Genomic DNA, 20918 nt, shown 5'->3' with positions numbered 1-20918 from the left:
ATGAGTAATATTACACAATTTCAGTATCGTTGTTTTCGTTAGGTTTGCTTCTCAGAAATTATTTTCACTTCATACCATTTTGTAAGTTTCATCTCATTGCTTAGTTATCAATATAATTATTGTAGGCTTGGTTATCGATCGTCTAGAGGTATGATTCGATTACCTGCCTTTCGTCTTATTCTCCGTGACTTTGTCGGATTTGTAATAATTAAACTCTTTTGAATTATTTACATCTATTTACAAAGCCACACTTATACAGTACAAACTCAGTATTGAGAAGATCTTAATTACGTCTTAATTACAAGTTTCTCACTACGGTACTGAATTTCGTCTTTAATTACAATGTTGATTACTCAAAACGTCTTTGAATATCACTTCTTCGTCTTTAACTCGAGTTTCGGTCGTCTCGTCTTTAACTCGTTCGCGACTCGTCACAATCTAGTACGCGAACCGTCTTTACGTCGTACATCCTAAGTTGACCGACCGAACTTGCTCTTTACTCGTCTTAGACTTGACTTGAACTGTCCACCGGCTGGAACTTACTCTCTACTGACTGCAACTTACTGACCTCTCCTGAATATCGACTTCCCTTCTTTCGGCTTGACCACACACTTATAACACCCCAATATAGGGGGAAAGTACCAAAAGTACCACCCCTAGTCCAATAAGAATTTTGCGTACCGCCCAGAAAGCTCTTCGAGGATTCCTGGAAATCGAATATTCTCGAAGGACTAGAACCTGATCCACAGATGTGACACATCTGGTACAACCGTCTTGTTTTCGATCTTTTCTAACCCCAGTAAATCTCCTAAGATTTACAATCGAGTAATCGACCCGACATGTCTTCGACACCTCGAAGAATTAACACTTCCTTTCTAAGTTATAAACAAAAGCAATTCGTTCCCTGTAAATTCATTGAAACTGTCATGTCCTGGACACTTGAAGAAACTAATAGGTCTCCAAGCATCCTCTTGACCATCTCAATTATTTACAGGGAACAATAACTGGATCCTACATTATTTAGTATATTAAGTTCTTGTGCATAATCTATACATTGTGCGAAGAGGAACCAGACTCAGAAGGTGTCCCTGCAAGTCTTCTTGAAACTTCAGTTTTTGAAGATCTACTGTCCTCTATTCATCCTTCAGCAAAAGATGTATTTTTCCAAGCACCATAACGTTTCAACGTTACATAGTAATTAAATATACTTTCACTTTGAATAAATTGACTTTTTGAATTTGTGGATATAGTAAGTAACTGCTCTTACATAAGAGCTGGTATGCACCATAAGTAGGTATTAAGAGATGTTGATGCCCGTTTGACAAAGCCTCGGTGCTTAAACATCTATTCAATGCAAATACATGAATAAGTACTTCTACCTTAATATCAAAGATCTATTTTCTTACTATATTTTATTTCAACTTGTTTTCATAGATTTGTAGAATAGGGAGAGATGACAGATGGACGGATTTTTTCTAGACTCTTTTTATATTCTACACACTTTGGAACGTTGAAATTCGAACTTGAAACGCTGTCCGGAAAATCTGTTACAATCATGAGTCAAAAAGACTTATTCGATTTTCAGATTTAGGGCCTGCTACATCACTTGGTAATAAAGTCCCGGATATCAATTCAGCAGATAAAATATCTGTTGAATGAAATTGTTGGGTGATTTTTTCACTGTTTCACCTCTCGGTTTCAGATAGCAGTCTGATAATTTATTGGAATTTCAGTTTAACAGTGTCGCATGTATGATAGCATTGCTAGATGCAAGCTGCTGCAACATTGAGTGAGGTATTTTTGATGATTTTTACAGTGTGTCCCAACTATACGTGGGTTTTATGGAGTTTTTCATTTAGGAGTTGAGTATGTTGCGGTTTTTGCAACACTGAGCTACTTTTTTATTGTATCAACGATGTCACACACAGATTTAGTCTAGCTTATAGTTTCGGTGCTATAAGGTTATGTTTTACCATTTTCAGAAATCAACTATGAATATGTCGTCTTCTGCTAAATGACAGATTCCTCGGATCATTTTAAGAATCCCATAAAGATGAGGTCACAATTACTTTGTTATTGAGATACAGGGTGTTTCTTGTAGTCCTATTTTTTTGTGTTGATTATACCATTTTATCGAATCTGCAATAATCTTTACCACAGATAGCGATAATAAGTATCAAAACTAATATTCAATTTATTCATCACAGCTTACTAACTGGATCTTTATGATAATTTGGATTTTCCTGAGAATTACTAGAAATTTTTCATCGAAATCGATAGCAGATACGATAAAACTACAAGAATCCAAAAAGTGTAGTACTGCACTAAAGTTTCTTTGTACATTCTTCTGAATCACCAGTGGTTCACCAAAAAAAAGTTCTGAAGGATAGAAAAATTCCACCCTGTATATTTGCAATCAGAATTAGCATATCACATGATGAAATCTTCAAATTGGAAAATCTGTGCCAAATTTAAGTTGAATATCTTGTGTAGGGAACGTGCTACGAGAAAATAACTCTAAAAAATGGAACCTTAACACTCTGTATCTCGAAAACAAGGTATTTGCGGGAACATGTTAATAGGACTTTTTTCTCAAAATGATCTGACGAATCTGTCCTTTTCTTTTGTATCTCCAATTTAGGAACACCCTGTATATATAAACGGGCGTTTATAAATATTGAAATGAAGCGTTATTTCTAAGGAACGCTATACATATTTTATAAATATTACTACTATTTCTCAGGTGGAATTTCTCGAGTTACAATAAATTATAATCAAACTATAGTTAATGCCCTTCGGAAATTATCTCCAGCCAGCTAGACGATTAAAATGGATATCTTCATCAATCGATCTGAGCTGATCGTTTGGAACGATTTACTGCAGAAAAATTCCCAAGAACAAGAACCTAAAAAGGATGAAGAATATTTAATACTTTCATTATGAATTTCTTCAGAATACACCCAATTACTTCCATAATATCTGGGATATACATCTCTGAGGTATAATTTCATGTTCATCGGAATCGGGAAAGAGAGAATCCCTTCCAGATAAGGAGGAATGACGAATTGAATAAGGATTTAATTTATAATCTACTCCCGTTCTCGGTGAAACATGCCTCCTCTCACTTAAAAGTGTTTGTTTCGCAGTGAATTATGAGTTCGTTGAGAACTGTTGAAAAGTTTTTCGATTTCTTTTCAGAGTGGTTTCGTTTTTCGCATATAATATTTCAATTATTCTTTCCCACTTATTCTTCTTCAATCGAAATGGGAATCGTGAAAGGAACGCAGGCAGATGGAGTAGCTGAAAAATTCATTTCCATTGTGCTGAAGAATATAAATGTGAAAATCACGAATCTCCGAAGTTATTACCAAGTTTGTTAAGAAGCATTACTTTCGGTAACTAATATTTCTTTTTCGTATACCTACGTTCTTGGAAAAAAATCCAAGATCCTTTCATTTGTGAATAAACCTGTTTTTACAGATTTTTTCTCTTGTTCAGGTAGAGAAATATCATTGATTTCACATTATTATAAATATTGAATTGTCCGCTTGGCATGTAATCAGTTTTATTTATATAAGATGTTCCTAAATTGGAGGTACAACCGAAAATTACAGATTTCTCTGATCTTCTTATGAAAAAACGTCCCATAAATATGTTTCATAAATGCCTTGTTTTGAGATATAAATTTCGAATGCGAATCTGCAGGGTGATATTTTTTCGCTTCTTTCCTATAGAACTTTTTTTTAGTGGACTACTGGTATTTTATAAAAATTTAAAAAGAAACTTTTTTCCAATACTACACTTTTTGGTTCCTTGTAGCTTTAACTGCTACCGATTTCGAGAAAAAAATTTCAAACAATTCTCTAGTAATCCTCAGGAAAATCAGAATTAAAATTAAATGTCAAAAAGGACCAATAAACTTTATTATTATTAATTATTATAAATATCCAGTTAGTAAGCTGTAATGAATAATTCAATTATAAGTTTTAGTACTGATTTACCAAACTACAAAAAACCCTATGTATCTCGAAATCAGAGGTTTTGCGGGCCCATGTCTATAGGACTTCTTTTTCTTAAAATTATCCAAGGAATCTCTCTTTTTTTCTCTGTATCTGCAATTTAGGAAGATCCTGTATATCTGAAACAATCACCCAATATTTCCATAATGGCAGATTCCCCGGTTGAGTAGATATAAAATTTCAAGCAGTGTGCAAATTCAGTGTTGATGCGTCATTAGGTCCATAAAAAACTCAAGTAAAACGAATATCACATCAGCCAGCAGTGATAATAATAAGTTGACAGAGAAATTTATATTGCAATTTTCACTTGACAACGCTGTAGAGTCATATATGGTAATACTCCTTCACAAAATTATGAATTTGAGTTGAGCAATTTATTGCTCTGAACAGACCTGACCTTCTTAAAGGTCGTATTCTGAGTGCTGTTATCCATTTAAGTGCTTCGATAGAAATAGATTTGACCAATTGTTTCTTCATTTGAACTTATATTGCAATTTCCACTTGACAACGCTGTAGAGTCATATATGGTAATACTCCTTCACAAAATTGTGAATTTGGGTTGAGCAATTTATTGCTCTGAACAGACCTGACCTTCTTAAAGGTCGTAACTTAAGTGCTGTTATCCATTTGAGTGCTTCGATAGAAATAGATTCGACCAATTGTTTCTTCATTTGAATTCAAGATCCAACTAGGTTATCAATGTTAAATAATCACTTCAATGTTCATACCACATTTCAGGCGGATTATGTCATCAGAATCATAGAATTTTATTTCCAATAGACGATATTTTAAAAATTCCTGCCTTCATATTGATGCCTTCCACATTTTTCACTACATTACGTCAATAATTGTTCGAATAATATTGACCTATACTGAGAAAAATTGAGTTACGTCGGTTTCTCTAGACTTTCACCTCAGTGAATCAAGATTGAAGCAGTAAACACAAGTGGCGAGAAAGCTAAAACTAAGTTCAACCCACGTTTGTTTCCTGATAAACGGCGGAATGAAATGTTATCTTTCAAAAATTGATTTGAAAATACTTTGTGACTATGGTTTTATGACTCTAGAAGAAAATAAGGTAAAAGAAATTTTTCATGTTAGGTGAATAATTCACTTCCAGTCAAAATAAATTTATTCATCAATAATTCTCTCAATTTTTTCAAGATAAGAGTATTTAACATGAAAAGATTTTCTGCATTTTGTCCATTGATGCAACCTTTGTAATTTTGGAGAAATCGAGCAATTTAGGCAAGAAGGAGGAAGATTTTGGGGAAATGGAAAAACAAAATGATCACATTCAGGCCTAGAAGGACTACTCCGACATATCGACAGCCATGAAAAATATTGGAATCGAAAAAGAGGGAAACTGTGAACGCTTCACCTCTAACAAATAACGATCTATACAACACAAGTCAGTGTGCGTACTGCGTATTTCTCAAATTACCTATAGCTATATCAATTCGTGATTCAGCCAATGGTTCATCAAATAAAACTGGCTGGAGAAGTGTTTTGAACATACGTAAGATAATGCGCAAAAGTTACGAATATTTTCCGATTCAAGGAAGGTGACATTGTTATAAATACTCAGATTCAGAAATATGCCTAACAAAAATTAAACTTATTCACGTATCAGATTCATCGACATCAATTAATCACTTGAAGCATTTGAAAGGTTAGCAAGATGCTTGGTTTGCCATTTGAAGCTTCATCAAAAATTCCATTTTGTCCAGATTGAAACTTTTACTACCAATAAAATTGGATATTGACAACCAAAAGTTTTAAACTGGGCTGTTACACAATACAATCCATATAAATTATAAAACTTGTTTTTATAAAGTTTGTGTTAATTTTGTGTGATTGAATATGACTGAAATTTATAAAGTGCAAAAACATGATGCATACATTCAATTCGGTGCCAATTAATTAATGTTGAATTAATTAACTTTTTGATTAATCGATTTTGAATCGATGATCCTATCATTCATAGCAATACTAATTGAATGACTCTCTAGAGAGTACAATATAAATATTATCCAATAAACAATACCGAACTTTCGATTGATTCTATTTCAGAAGAAGAATATTTTACCTCATAAACATATAATCTGAGACACTTCAGGATATTTCAAATTCAAATATATCCATTCCCTTTATCCGAAATTAGAGTTTGAAATAAGTTGAGAGTGCTGACGATCCTTATTTCTACGTATGTCATCAAAAGGGTCTTCATTAATATGCATGTTAGCATCTTATCATGTTTTAGCAGTTATGAAAATTGGCCAATTCGGTTGCTCTCTCACGTGGAACTCATTAAAAACTGCGAGACAGAAATTATCTTCGATGAACATTAATGGCATAGAGCAACTGACCTCTCATATATCTATTACGAGCCTAGCTGGCGAAGTTATGGTTTAAGTAGCCGAGCAAATTATAATTATAAACGTTCATGCAAGATCATAAGTGAGCTCTGTTAAGTTTTGATGATCTAGAATGTTAAATTTAGATTGTAGGATTAGAATGAAGATGATATACAGGGTGTTTCCAAATTAGACGTGAACCTTGAAGAACGTGTTAGTATGACTCATTTGCTGTCGTTTGAGCCATATTTAGTGAAAACCAAAAATCAACAATTAGGTGGTATTTGATTTCTAAGCTTACTTCATCCTTCGTCAATTTTGTCATCGTTGACCGAATTTGATTATAATTTTATATTATTTTCGTGGCCACCGAGAAATCCGGATCAAACACTCTTAGAATAAACGAAGCAGCGAGAGGATTGCTAGTAAATTTCAGTTCGAATGTAACAACTGAAGAAATAATATAGAGATGAGAAACGTACTTGGATAAAGAATGGTGGAGATAATTTCAAACCAGATCAAATCTGATGAAGCAAAACTAACGAAAAGTTTTTTAGGAAACAGAGAGGGAATTTGGCTAGTTTTCAAAATAATTTCGTCATACATAAATTGTGGGATTCGAAAGTTGCAGGCAAATTTATATTAGAAATTAACTAATCCTTTCTTCATACACCAACTATCAAATCATAATAATTCTTATTCAACATCTAAACCCCATAATTTTGCTTTTTACATATATCATATCCTTTTCTGTTGAAAATAATCCAAAATTCAAATCCAACTTGATTAACGTAGAAAAAATTGACGAAAAACGACGTAAGATGAGAATTGTTCTTAAAAACACAAGAACTCAAATATCTGTTTGTTTATTTTCGGTTATCAATAAATATGGCTCAACCGATAGCATATGAGCGATACTAACATCCCCTTCAAGTTTCACGTCTAATTTGGAAACATTCTGTATAGAATATTATCAGTTTATAATCTATTGACTAGTTATTTGTCTCAAATTCTGTGTTACATATTCATAATTCAATAATTCCAGAACTTTAGGATTAATGTTTTGTCTATTGACTATCTCCATGATATTAGACGTAGGTAACATCTTTTTATAGTTGTCCAAGTAATATCCATAGAAATTTCAGCTTTTATACGTAATTTGAGTCCCAATTTTATGCTCTTTTATCACCTGATACCTGCCAAAGCCACGATGATCTAAATTTTTTAGTGGCCATTTCTACTTGACCCTTTTTTGGAGACATTGCATACAGATACTTTAAGCTTTCGTCCTAGCTCCTATTGGCTCTTAGACTGTTAGAAAACATAGACGAATCAATTTGAACTTGTGAGGAGTATTTCATTTGAGGATGACGTTACAAAATGGTGAAGTCGCCGGTTCAATATGTTTTCTTTGAAATATTATCTTCCGTATGTAACGGGACCTGCAATTAGAGGTATCTGGGCAGCTGTCACTTATGAAGTCGTTATATTTTGACATATGAGAAGTAAAACTACGCTTTTACCACATTTACATTTCAACAACGCATTTGAATTGTTAAAATACACTTTCTAAGTTGACAATAGTGATATTGTTTGAAAAATTTGAGCTGTTGAAACAAGTTTATGTAGGATCCAGTCATTGTTCCCAGTGAATAATTGACATGGTCAACAGGATGCTTGTAGACCTATTAGTTTCTTCAAGTGTCGAGGGCATGACGGTTTCAATGAATTTACAGGGAACGAATGGCTATTATAACGGGTGTTTTTTTTCGAGGTATATAACTTCAAGTTGGCATAACTGTTCAAGATGGCGACCGATTTAACAGCTGTCAAGTAATTTATTGTCAGTTTGGTTTGGCAATCATCATGAATAGACTCACGCTTGAACGACGCTTGCAAATAGTGCAATTTCATTTCGAAAATAATGGGTCTGTGCGGAATACGTATCGCGCACTACGTCCATTTTATTTTGTTCTTCTCTTTGCACTTCTGGTTGAATGGCTACGTCAACAAACAAAACTGCCGCATTTGGAGTGGAATTAATCCTCAAGTGTATGTTGAAACACCGTTACATCAAGAAAAACTGACTGTTTGGTGCGCTTTATGGGCTGGTGGAATCATTGGTCCATACTTCTTCAAAAACGATGATGGCCAGAACGTTACAGTCAATGGTGATCGGTATAGAGCCATAATTACTAACTTTTTCATTCCTGGATTGAACAACCACGATGTCCAGGAGCTGTGGTTCCAACAAGACGGCGCAACATGTCACACAGCTCGTGCCACAATCGATTTATTGAAAGACACGTTTGGTGACCGCCTAATTTCACGTTTTGGACCTGTGAATTGGCCTCCAAGATCTTGTGATTTAACACCGCTAGACTACTTTCTGTGGGGCTATGTAAAGTCATTGGTCTATGCGGATAATCCACAAACCCTTAACCATTTGGAAGATAACATTCGCCGTGTTATTGCCGATATACGGCCACAAATGTTGGAAAAAGTCATCGAAAATTGGACGTACAGATTGGACTACATCCGAGCCAGCCGTGGCGGTCATATGCCAGAAATCATATTTAAAATGTAATGCCACAAAAATATCTTGCGGATAAATAAAATTCATGTCAATCGAATAATCCATCGTTGTTTTATTGCAATTTAAAGTTCTATAGCTCTAAAAAAAACACCCTTTATATAACATAGAAAGGAAGTGTTAATTCTTCGGGGTGTCGAGATTTACTGTGGGTTGGTACCGGATGTCACATCTGCGTATCGAGTGCTGGTCCTTCAAGAATATTCGATTTCCAGGAATCCGCGAAGAGCTTTGTGGGCGGTACGGCAAAACTCTTATTGGACTAGGGGTGGTACATATCGGGGTGATGCTAAGGGGGTGGTTCAGCCGGAAGAAGGGAAGTCTATATTCAGGGGAGGTCAGTAAGTTGCGGTCAGTAGACAGAGTAAGTTCCAGCCGGTGGACAGTTCAAGTCAAGTCTAAGACGAGTAAAGATTAAGTCGGTCGGTCAACTTAAGGCGTACGACGTAAAGACGGTTCGCGGACTAGATTAAGACGAGTCGCGAACGAGTTAAAGACAAGACGACCGAAACTGGAATCAAAGACGAAGACGTGATATTCGAAGACGTTTCGAGTAATTAACACTCGAGTTAAAGACGAAATTCAGTACCGTATCTATTATTGGACTAGGGGTGGTACTTTTGGTACTTTCCCCCTGTTCTGGAGTGTTATAACGGTGTGATCAAGCCGAAAGAAGGGAAGTCGATTTTCAGGAGAGGTCAGTAAGTTGCAGTCAGTACAGAGTAAGTTCCAGCCGGTGGACAGGTCAAGTCATTGTAATTGAGACGTAATTAGGATCTTCTCAATAATTAAATTGTACTGAAGTGTGGCTTTGTAAATATATGTATATAATTAAAAAGAGTTCAAATATTACAAACCCGAACAAAGTCACGGAGAAAAAGACGAAAGGCAGGTAATCGAATCATACCTCTAGACGATCGATTAACCAAGCCTACATTTATGATGTGGAAAATCGAAACCGTGTGCGTCGCAAAAGAACAACCGAAAATAATGCTGCTGTAGCTAGTAATTTGGACGAAAACTCAAAACATATCGAAACTCAACACCCTGTAACAAGAATGGTTTGAATTTTGCAAATTTCACGAAGCAGAAACGGTCGTTCAAACAGATTACATGCACACGGATTGTATGTAGCGGAATATTTAATGGTAGGGAGAATCTATAAAAATGCGGAAAATGAAATCACATTTCTCAACTGCCAATTTACGATGTCCCTCGCTGCAAGTTTATATCAATTTCAATTGTACTAGTAGCGTGAAACTGTGGGAGCAGAAAACGAGATCACAAAATTGAATTTGAATTCAACTTCGCATGATACAAAATAAGATTAGCACAACTGCATTACCGAGAGTTGAACAATGAGTGGACTGGATTTACGTGAGCACGTGAATGCATGAAATATTGGAAGAAAAAGGGGAAAAAGTTTTTGAAACAATATCGATTTCATTAGTAATAACTTAAGATAGTACCTGGAATCTATCATTTGGATAATATCATGTGACATATAAAGGGTGTTTTTTTAGAGTTATAGAACTTTAAATTGCAATAAAACAACTATGAATTATTCAATTGACATGAATTTTATTTATCCGCAAGATAATCTTGTGGCATTACATTTTAAATATGATTTCTGGCCTATGACCACCACGGCTGGCTCGGATGTAGTCCAATCTGGACGTCCAATTTTCGATGACTTTTTCCAACATTTGTGGCCGTATAGCGGCAATAACACGACGAATGTTGTCTTCCAACTGGTCGAGGGTTTGTGGCTTATCCGCATAGACCAATGACTTCACATAGCCCCACAGCAAGTAGTCTAGCGGTGTTAAATCACAAGATCTTAGAGGCCAATTCACAGGTCCAAAGCGTGAAATTAGGCGGTCACCAAACGTGTCTTCCAATAAACCGATTGTGGCACGAGCTGTGTGCATTTTGCGCCCTCTTGTTGGAACCACAGCTCCTGGACATCATGGTTGTTCAATTCAGGAATGAAAAACTTAGTAATCATGGCTCTATACCGATCACCATTGACTGTAACGTTCTGGCCATCATCTCTTTGAAGAAGTACGGACCAATAATTCCACCAGCCTATAACACCCACCAAACAGTCAGTTTTTCTGGATGTAACGGTGTTTCGAAATACACTTGAGGATTAGCTTCACCCTAAATGTGGCAGTTTTTTTGTTGACGTAGCCATTCAACCAGAAGTGCGCTTCATCGTTAAACAAAATAAAATAGACGTAATGCGCGATACGTATTCCGCACATTATTTTCGAAATATAATTGCACTATTTGCAAGCGTTGTTCAGACGTAAGTCTTTTCATGATAAATTGCCAAACCAAACTGAGAATAAATCACTTGACAGCTGTTAAATTGGTCGTCATCTTGAATAGTAATGCCAACTTAAAGTTATATACCTCGAAAAAAAACACCCGTTATTAAGAGATGTGTTGCAATCTAAATGAACGAATATTTATGGAAAATTTTGTCAGAATTAAATAGTTTAGTTCTTTTTACGGCTTCAAATTCCTCTTCACAAGTATCCCTCTACCGAACATAAGGACATCTATTCAATCTGTAATGAAACGACCTAGCTTAGTTAAATTCTATTCATAATCCATCTGAAGGGTATGAAGCTGTATACATAATGCTTTGTAATGGTTGTTATTATTATTCCTTCAATGTTTCGGCAACAGAGAATGTCCAGGCCTAAGAAAACATTCAATTTTGAGTCTCAATTGCGAGATTTAGACATGACCAAATTGTGTTAATTCATTCGTGGTGGTATGTATTCATTGTTGTTTGTAATTTCTGCACATTAAATTGGAGTGCATATAGATGTGAAACGCCCCTTATAGATTAAGACCATGCCTATACTTTTTATCACGAAATGTTTACTTATTTTTATATAATTTTATGATATTGCAGTCTGATGAGGTAGACCACCAATACGTCTGAAAAATTAAATTTATTCCAAACGAGAACCCCTTCTATTGATATTGATTGAGAAGTGTTTGTTGCATGAATTCGTTCTTGAGCATTCAATCGAAATGGGTTGGGAAAGCTGAATATTGATTGAAGTGTTTACAATGCTAATCCAACTGTGCAGTTTCATTAGTTCCTCACGTTTGTGGATTGTTATATTCAGATATGACTTATTAGGTTCTCATTGGAATTTATAGCGATTTCGATGTTATCAGTCCATTTACTCGTAGAAGATGCACGAACCGAATTGCTAGAGATTTGTGTGCAATTTTTCCAACTGTCAATTTGTCCTATGAACTAAATTAATATAATAAATTTGAGTTCTTATAACTTTTTTATTGACAATTATAGTTTTTCATAATACAATTGCAGATGGCAACGATATTCTTCCACGAATTTAAATTCCTCCCCTTAAACGAACTTTTATTCCGATTCAGGTCTGGAAACTTCAAATCTCAAGCATATTTGCAACATTCCCCAAAATTATTAGGTGGAGTAAAAAGAAATCCATTATTTTTCCAATAGATGGCTTTAGTTATCTGTATCTCGCATTGTATAAATCCTATGGGGTTCCCCTTGATTACATTAGGAAGATTAGATTTCGTACTACAAAAAATTTGTTGACAGTTTTGTGAAAAATTCGCTTCAACAATGGCATGTGAAAATCGAGTGTCTCATTTTTTTACAAAAAGAGATAAGGGCTTCTATGAGAGGGGCAACAAGTTATCAAACAAAATGGCGTATATTTTACCTGAATCGAATCATTTCAACTATGGTAATTGAAGCCTTGTTTCACATGAAAAAATAATCGATTTCTTTTTACTACACCTATAACTCCCGAAAAAAACGCGCAAAATGGTACTGAAATATACTCGTATTAAAACTATTAACACCTAAAATTGAGATTGAAAAATTTCATCCTGATTTCGATGGAATAACGAATGAATGCATGGATTTCTGGTTATTGATTACATCTTCAAATTCCCTATGAATCAAATTGAAATGAAATTTAAAACGCAATTGAATAATAACTATTCAATTAAAAAATTCCAACCCACTAGACAGGTGACTTTCAATATTGATGTACAGTTCAAAATAATTATAATGAATGTTCATGATCAAGTATTGAATATATTTATTGATATGTCCAATATTAATTACCTCCTCCACAAACCTGGAAATATAATTCCACCATCACGAAAATATATGATTTACGTTTTTGTTTCAAAATATACCATTTGACGAATGATATTTATTCATCTATTTTTGTTTGGATGAAAAACTAATGGGTTTCAAAATTATCCAGTTAGAGAAAACATATAGATATAATGATAACTAATCTGTACTTTTGAAATTATCAGAAAAAAATTTTCAAATGACCATATTTTTTGAACCACTAGATGGACTTCGACCATTAACAAAGTCTTTGATTAAGTTCCAAAATGGTTGTTACAGGGAGATGACTACTTTTCCTTCCGTCCCATTTTGGAGCTCAAAAATTTTTGTGTAACTGTTAAAAATATTGTTGTAGTTTGTGAGATTGAGTGCTGAATCGATGTTATAACATAGCAAATCGTCATAAATGTGGAAGATGGTTGTTATAAACTGTGTTTGCCACTGTGGGATGATATAGGTTAATCCTAGACTCCGTGACCCCAGGAATCATTCCACATTACTATTATCGATTGAATTATTTTATATTACATTACTTGATTTTGGGTACATAGCATAACTGCTGAGCCCAACTCATATTTTGGTCCACAGTGGGGGTTTACACTGCCCAAAGTATGGTACTTTGAATTGAATGAATGAATGAATGAACAAAGTCTTGATTGTATGTTTCTAGGTTAATCCTTGTCGATATCCTGGGCACAAAATAAGAAAAATAATGACGCCATGATGAAATTATAAAGGGTTTTATTTCAATAACTTTATGGTCGGACAGAACAACTTTTTTCAAAAGAAAGTTAGTTAGGAACTTTTTGGTTTGTGACATGTGACATAGAATGACCTCATATGCTCTAAAATAGCTATGGTGAGGCCGCTATTAGTGGTAGACCGAGCCGAGAGTGGTTTCAACGCTTTAAGAGCGGTGATTTTGACGTTGAAGATCAGCATGGCGGTGGAAGAGAAAAGGTTTTTGAAGATGCAGAGTTGAAGGCATAACTTGATCGAGACTCGTATCAAACGCAACAAGAAGTAACTGGATCATTGAGAGTGACACAACAAGCCATTTCAAAACGCCTGAAAGTCATGGGATTGATTCAAAAACAAGGATATTGAGTGCCGTACGAGTTGAAGCCGAGAGATGTTGAACGGCGTTTGTTTGCTTGCGAACAGCTGCTTGCAAAACAAAGACGGAAGAGATTTCTGTATCGCATTGTGACTGGAGACGAAAAATGGGTTTATTACGATAATCCCAAGCGCAGAAAATCATGGGGATATCCCGGCCATGCTTCCACGTCAAAGGCAAACCGAATATTCTCGGTCCTAAGGTCATACTCAATATTTTGTGCGACGAGCTCAGTGTAGTGTATTATGAATTGTTATAACTAATTGAAACAATCAGAAGTGACCGTTATCGAAGGCAATCAATACGTTTGAACCCAGCATTGAAAGACAAGTGGCCACAATACAACGTGAGACATGATCAACTAATTTTACAGCATGACAATGCTCGACCCTATGGTGAAAAAATGGTCAAGACATACTTGGAAACGTTGAAATGGGAAGTCCTATCCTACCTGCCGTATTCTCCAGACGTTGCTCCCTCAGACAATCACTTGCTTCGATCAATGGCACATGGCCTGGCTGACCAGCACTTCCAGTCTTATGAAGAAGTAAAAAATTGGATCAATTCGTGGATCGCATCAAAAGATGACCAGTTTTTTCAACGTGGGATTCGTACGATGCCCGAAAAATGGGAGAAAGTAGTGGTCAGCGATGGACAACACTTTAATAAAGCCTGGAATTCTGGAAAAAAACGGCGGAATCAAAGTTGTACGCCTATGTATTATTCAAAGATCTCAAGTTCTTGAAAGACATCCATTAGAATATGCATAGTCCGAAACATCGACAGCCAGATCACCCAAAACCTGTAAGCGACATTTCGAAGTCAGAACTAAACAACGAACTTTTCGTGATATTCTCGCTGAAATTCTGATAAATTCGCTCCACGTTACCAGTCACCACGCACATCAAAACAAAATTTCGGTATCCCTATATCATTTGACAGTATACAGCAGGATGATACGTAAACAGCTGAACAACCAGAGATACTCTCAATACTTACAAATGTAAATGAACTGCCTTTAGGCAGGAGGGTCGGTTTTAGGCCTCTTTATGTTCATGCCTCGCTGAAAAGCAGACCAACGAAGGGGTCGAATACAATGGTGTTGAATATCTCTTATTGACGAATGGAAATGAAACATTCTTCTGCATTAATTTATTCAATTTTAAACTTAATAACCCGTTCGACGAATCGGATGGATAAATCTGATAGACGAAGTAAGCTGTGATTTAGTATATACATATTTCAAGTGGCAAATTAAATAATCGATATAATAAATATAATAGGTAAAACTTGTTCGAAATGACGAATGAATTATTCATTGATACCGAGTTTGATAGAGGTATAATAGAATAAAGGTTTTGAGGAATATTGTTATGTACTACCTCAGAGTAATAAACATAAATGAAGGGAGCATATGAAGGGTGTTTTTTTTAGAGCTATAGAACTTTAAATTGCAATAAAACAACGATGGATTATTCGATTGACATGAATTTTATTTATCCGCAAGATAATCTTGTGGTATTACATTTTAAATATGATTTCTGGCATATGATCGCCACGGCTGGCTCGGATGTAGTCCAATCTGGACGTCCAATTTTCGATGACTTTTTCCAACATTTGTGGCCGTATATCGGCAATAACACGGCGAATGTTGTCGTCCAAATGGTCAAGGGTTTGTGGCTTATCCGCAGAGAACAATGACTTTACATAGCCCCACAGAAAGTAGTCTAGCGATGTTAAATCACAAGATCTTGGAGGCCAATTCACAGGTCCAAAACGTGAAATTAGGCGGTCACCAAACGTGTATTTCAATAAATCGATTGTGGCACGCTCTGTGTGACATGTTGCGCCGTCTTGTTGGAACCACAGCTCCTGGACATCATGGTTGTTCAATTCAGGAATGAAAAAGTTAGTAATCATGGCTCTATACCGATCACCATTGACTGTAACGTTCTGGCCATCATCGTTTTTGAAGAAGTACGGACCAATGATTCCACCAGCCCATAAAGCGCACCAAACAGTCAGTTTTTCTGGATGTAACGGTGTTTCGACATACACTTGAGGATTATCTTCACTCCAAATGCGGCAGTTTTATTTGTTGACGTAGCCATTCAACCAGAAGTGCGCTTCATCGCTAATCAAAATAAAATGGACGTAGTGCGTGATATGTATTCCTTACAGAACCATTATTTTCGAAATGAAATTGCACTATTTACAAGCGTTTTTCAGGCGTGAGTCTATTCATGATGAATTGCCAAACCAAACTGAGAATAAATCACTTGACAGCTGTTAAATTGGTCGCCATCTTGAACAGTAATGCCAACTTAAAGTTATATACCTCGAAAAAACACCCGATATCATTCTCAGTAGGCATGAACTATCAAATTTGTCAACTTTGAAATTCTCCATTCAGAAAGTAAGAGCATAAAATTAACACTCTTAGAATTTATAGAAATAAACAGGTATACTACACAAAATATTCTGTTGAACGAACAAACAGATGTAAACTCATCCCCTTTATTGAATTTCTTCCGATTGTTTGGAAATCCCATGCCGCAAATTGTCCAATATAACGTTGAAGTTTATGATATCCTACATCGCATATTTTTCTGCCAATGTCCAATTTTTGTTCCTATATAAGTTTCCGAAAAACTCTGTACTCTCATCAGTCAGAAATGTAGCCTGATGAAGCCACAGTGTGGCGAAACAATTGTTGCTAACAATTAAATAATCCAGTGGAAAATATTTTGTTTCATTTTATTTATAATGAACTTCCCCCAAGTAAGGACCTCTTTCCTTCGAAATTTACAAATTGCAATGCAAAGTATTTGTATATTGGAGAATCGTATGAAGAAGAACAAAAGGAACGTCATCCGTCTCTATGGGGCTTGAACCTGTGAACTAATTTATTGATAATTGAAGGTTGGTTGCCATTGATGACCGTAACCTGTTCAATTATGTTCATCTCTCTACTAAATTCAGCAGGGCTCAACGGGAAGCTGAGAAGCCCGTGAGTGAAAGGAATGAAGACAGACATTCTATGTCGCTAGGGGTGATTCAAATTGTATGGGATGAAGTGATCAGACTCGGTGGGTTTACTATAAATTGGTAGCTGCACTTCATTGTTGGTTTTTAGGAGATATATCAAAATCAATATTTCTTTTAATGAAACATAATTTGTTGGAGTTAGGGTTGTAAACCTCCAATTATGAAAAACTATAGATTTTCTTAATTTTGGAAGTAGAAATCGACAAGTGAGAGGATTTGTTCAATAATTATTCGTTAAAGAATTATGATATGATTGCAGTAATCCTCAATCATAAATTGTTATTTTTTTACTATTTCAATAAAAAAAGTCCGTATCAATTTTTTCTAGTTGCATCACTGAATGGGCAATTGAATGGTCTTTCATTTGATATAACAACAACCCATATATACCCATATGAGAAAAAATGAAATTAGGAAGGGTAAGAATTATTATATTAAAAAAATCCATAGCGTAACTTGCTTTTGAAAATAACAATCGATAAGGTATCTCCTTGATTATACTTTGTACAACAAAAATAGGCTTGTTGCGTTACTTTTTTGGCATGCTGTATATAGTGTATGTATTATTCTGTCTGATAAAGCCAGTAGTATTGAAAATTCTCACTACCGTCACTTTGAGAACACAAAATTGCCTTGTTGTCGAATAAACACTTTACATGACTGATCATAAATAATGGATATTCTTTTTCTTCAATGGCAGTTAAAAATGTAGAAATTCATCATACACATCACAGGTATTTTACCCCTAAAAAACGAGTATAAAAGAACATACATAGACCCATATGAAATTTTATTTGGAACGAACTCCATAATAAATTACGAAAGTTTTTCACACTCGTCGAGTACGTGTTTCTCACTCAAATAAATAGCTAATTAAAACTAATTGAGATGGCTCTATTCATAAAACTCCTAATTAATGGACACTCTAAAAAAGGAGGGTTCGAGAATGAACAAATTAGAAATAATTCCTGATTAGCAAATGTGAGTTGTGATAAAATATGTAGACGTAACTCTCAGAAGTACAGGGTGTCCCAAGGTTTTTATTAGAACTCCTCATATCTAAATATTTTTCATTTATTTCGAGATATAATTCATTTTGTGTACAGTGCATCCCATTTTGGGTGAGACAGCCAGGTTTCTCGTTTGTTATTTAAGATAGAACCTTGCGGTTTTCACGTTCCTGTCCTACTTTTTCGTGAAACTCAAGTTGGTCTAATCAGATTTTTCATAACTGTTTCCGTTCAAGAGATACAGGGTGATTTTGGAAATTGAGACTTTTCGGACACCTCATTTATCTCCGAAGTTATTAAAAATAATGCTGAGGTAAAAACTACCTCTGAATCAGAATTCTGCGTAGAATCCAGTAGCGTACTCAAATTTTTTTTCGGGGTATGGTTTTGAAGATTCAACACAAACCTATATTTTTTTTAATGGAACACCCTATATATCATTACTTCTTTGAATTCATTATTTTTTCCCTTCAAAATGATGTATGATATTATATAGGTAGGATGTTCAGAAATGTTAAAAAAACACTAAAACATCAAATAAGGATGATTTTTTTTGTTAATGGGCAATGGATTTGCAATATAAAAAAAGAATCAATCAGATAATTTTCAGTAGTTTTTACCTCAGCATTGTTTCTAATAACTTCGGAGATAAATGAGGTGTCCGAAAAGTCTCAATTTCCAAAATCACCCTGTATCTCTTGAACGGAAACATTTATGAAAAATCTGATTAGACCAACTTGAGTTTCACGAAAAAGTAGGACAGGAACGTGAAAACCGCAAGGCTCTATCTTAAATAACAAACGAGAAACCTGGCAGTCTCACCCAAAATGGGATGCACTGTACATTGTATAACTGTAATCAAGTCATATATGGGGTGTCCCTCTATCTAAAACGATAATTAATTTGTAATTGAATGGGACACGCTATATATGGCTTGATTACAATAACAATGGACACGAAATGAATGAAATCTCTAAATAAATGAAGAATATTTATGTATAAGGCGTCCCATCAAAATTATGAAGCCGAAAATGTTTGAAACATCGATCAAGCGATGTTTTCCGACAAATCTGCGGCTAAAAAAACTGCATTGAAAAATATAGAGTGTCCCATTTATGAGACACCAACTCTCCTCTATATGTCATAACAGATGATTAATTTTTATGATCTCTCATGAGTAACATAAATCATAAAAATTACTGATAGAATTTTTTTGAATATCCCGAACAGAAATCAAGATAAAGCGGAATATTTGAAAGAGTCATTTTTTAGAAAAGCCCTGTAATTCGAGAACGAATCAAGATATCTATGATCTGCTTTCTGTTATTATATTATTGCGAAAAAAGTGATTGGGGGTCCTTGAAGATTTTTTCTCTAAGTCTTAAAGTTTTCGAAATGCTTTCATAGTGAGCATCGAATATGGGACACTCTGTACGCCTTCCTCTTGCGAAAACGTAAAATACCAAGGAACCTCATGAAGATAGCCATAATCTGTTCTCTATTATCTTATTATATCGAAATAATATATTCGTGATCCTTTCAGTGAGCATCGAATTTGGAACACCCTGTACACAAGAATACTCAATCACATTTAATGAAAATCATTCGCAAGAATAAAGAGCAACTGAACAAAAAGTATAATTATACGCAATTCCCCTCCTATAAATCTATTGTTCCAGTAACTGAGATTGGTTTATAAAAGTAATAAAAATTTAAGGATGCCTAATTGAGGACGAAATTCCCGAGAATGATACTAATTGCTCCATCTTGATAATAAATCCGATAAGATAATAATTCGTTGCAACGCAGAATCTGCATTTAATTATACGAGATTGTTGGTCTATAATTTTGTTGAATTTGTGAGGGAATAAATGAAATAAATTGGGGCATTGTAGTTTCGACAGCAACCGCTTCCGTATTCGTTAATTACCTACAAATATAGTTCTTATACTGAACGTGATTTGTTGTAATACATGTTTATTAATGTTTGGTTTCCAAACAAATATTTCCAAATGCATAGGTTCATCAGAATTCGAGTACCTTCGTCATAAAACGAAATAAAAAGTCGAAACAAAACCTATTTTACGAACGAAATAGGAAAGTCAATATAATCAACATCAACAGATTCTAAACAAAGGTATAACTACGCATTTTCTAGGTCAAAAATGTGCTGTAGTTCCATTTAATACAAAATATCGATTCGTGTTGATGATAATTACTTACTGTTCGAAAATCTGTTTACCGCTTCACGTATTTTTCCATGTACAGTTTTCTTCACGCTCGCAAGCAACCACCCCTTTGGAAAGCCCGGTTTCCACTGGATAGTCTTGAATGCTTATCAGCCGCCTTCTCTGCCAAGCTAGGTGGCGCTTGCGCGTACAAATGCTGTTTTGCAACTTGCAGATATTTTTCGAATGATTATGAAATTGAAACCGCGTTTTGTTTCGCCTCAGACAGGCGAAGGAGAGCCTGAAGGAAGAAATGCCAAATAAATTTATGCTGCTTGGGGTGTTTTTTTCGACCTCCAACGACTTATAAAATTCATACACCCCGCCAGGACGAACCCTGTTGTGAAAGCACAAAGTTTCTTACGGCAATCGGCCTAGCTGTTA

The 20918-nt window shown here is 35.1% G+C and overlaps 1 protein-coding gene across 1 annotated transcript in view; it reads right to left on the bottom strand.

The window, feature by feature from the left end:
* LOC123683938 (leucine-rich repeat-containing protein 70-like) overlaps nt 1-20615 on the bottom strand; it is an 89561-nt gene extending 68946 nt beyond the window's left edge. Inside the window, exon 1 of the mRNA XM_045622948.1 lies at nt 20530-20615. The gene's annotated coding sequence lies outside the window, so the exon portion shown is untranslated. The remainder of the gene's footprint in view (nt 1-20529) is intronic.
* Nucleotides 20616-20918: the final 303 nt, after the last annotated feature.

The sequence above is a fragment of the Harmonia axyridis genome, chromosome 7 (assembly GCF_914767665.1).
Source record: "Harmonia axyridis chromosome 7, icHarAxyr1.1, whole genome shotgun sequence".
Taxonomy (NCBI): domain Eukaryota; kingdom Metazoa; phylum Arthropoda; class Insecta; order Coleoptera; family Coccinellidae; genus Harmonia; species Harmonia axyridis.
The sequence above is the reverse complement of the archived record's forward strand: the minus strand, read 5'-3'. Positions and strand labels throughout refer to the sequence as shown.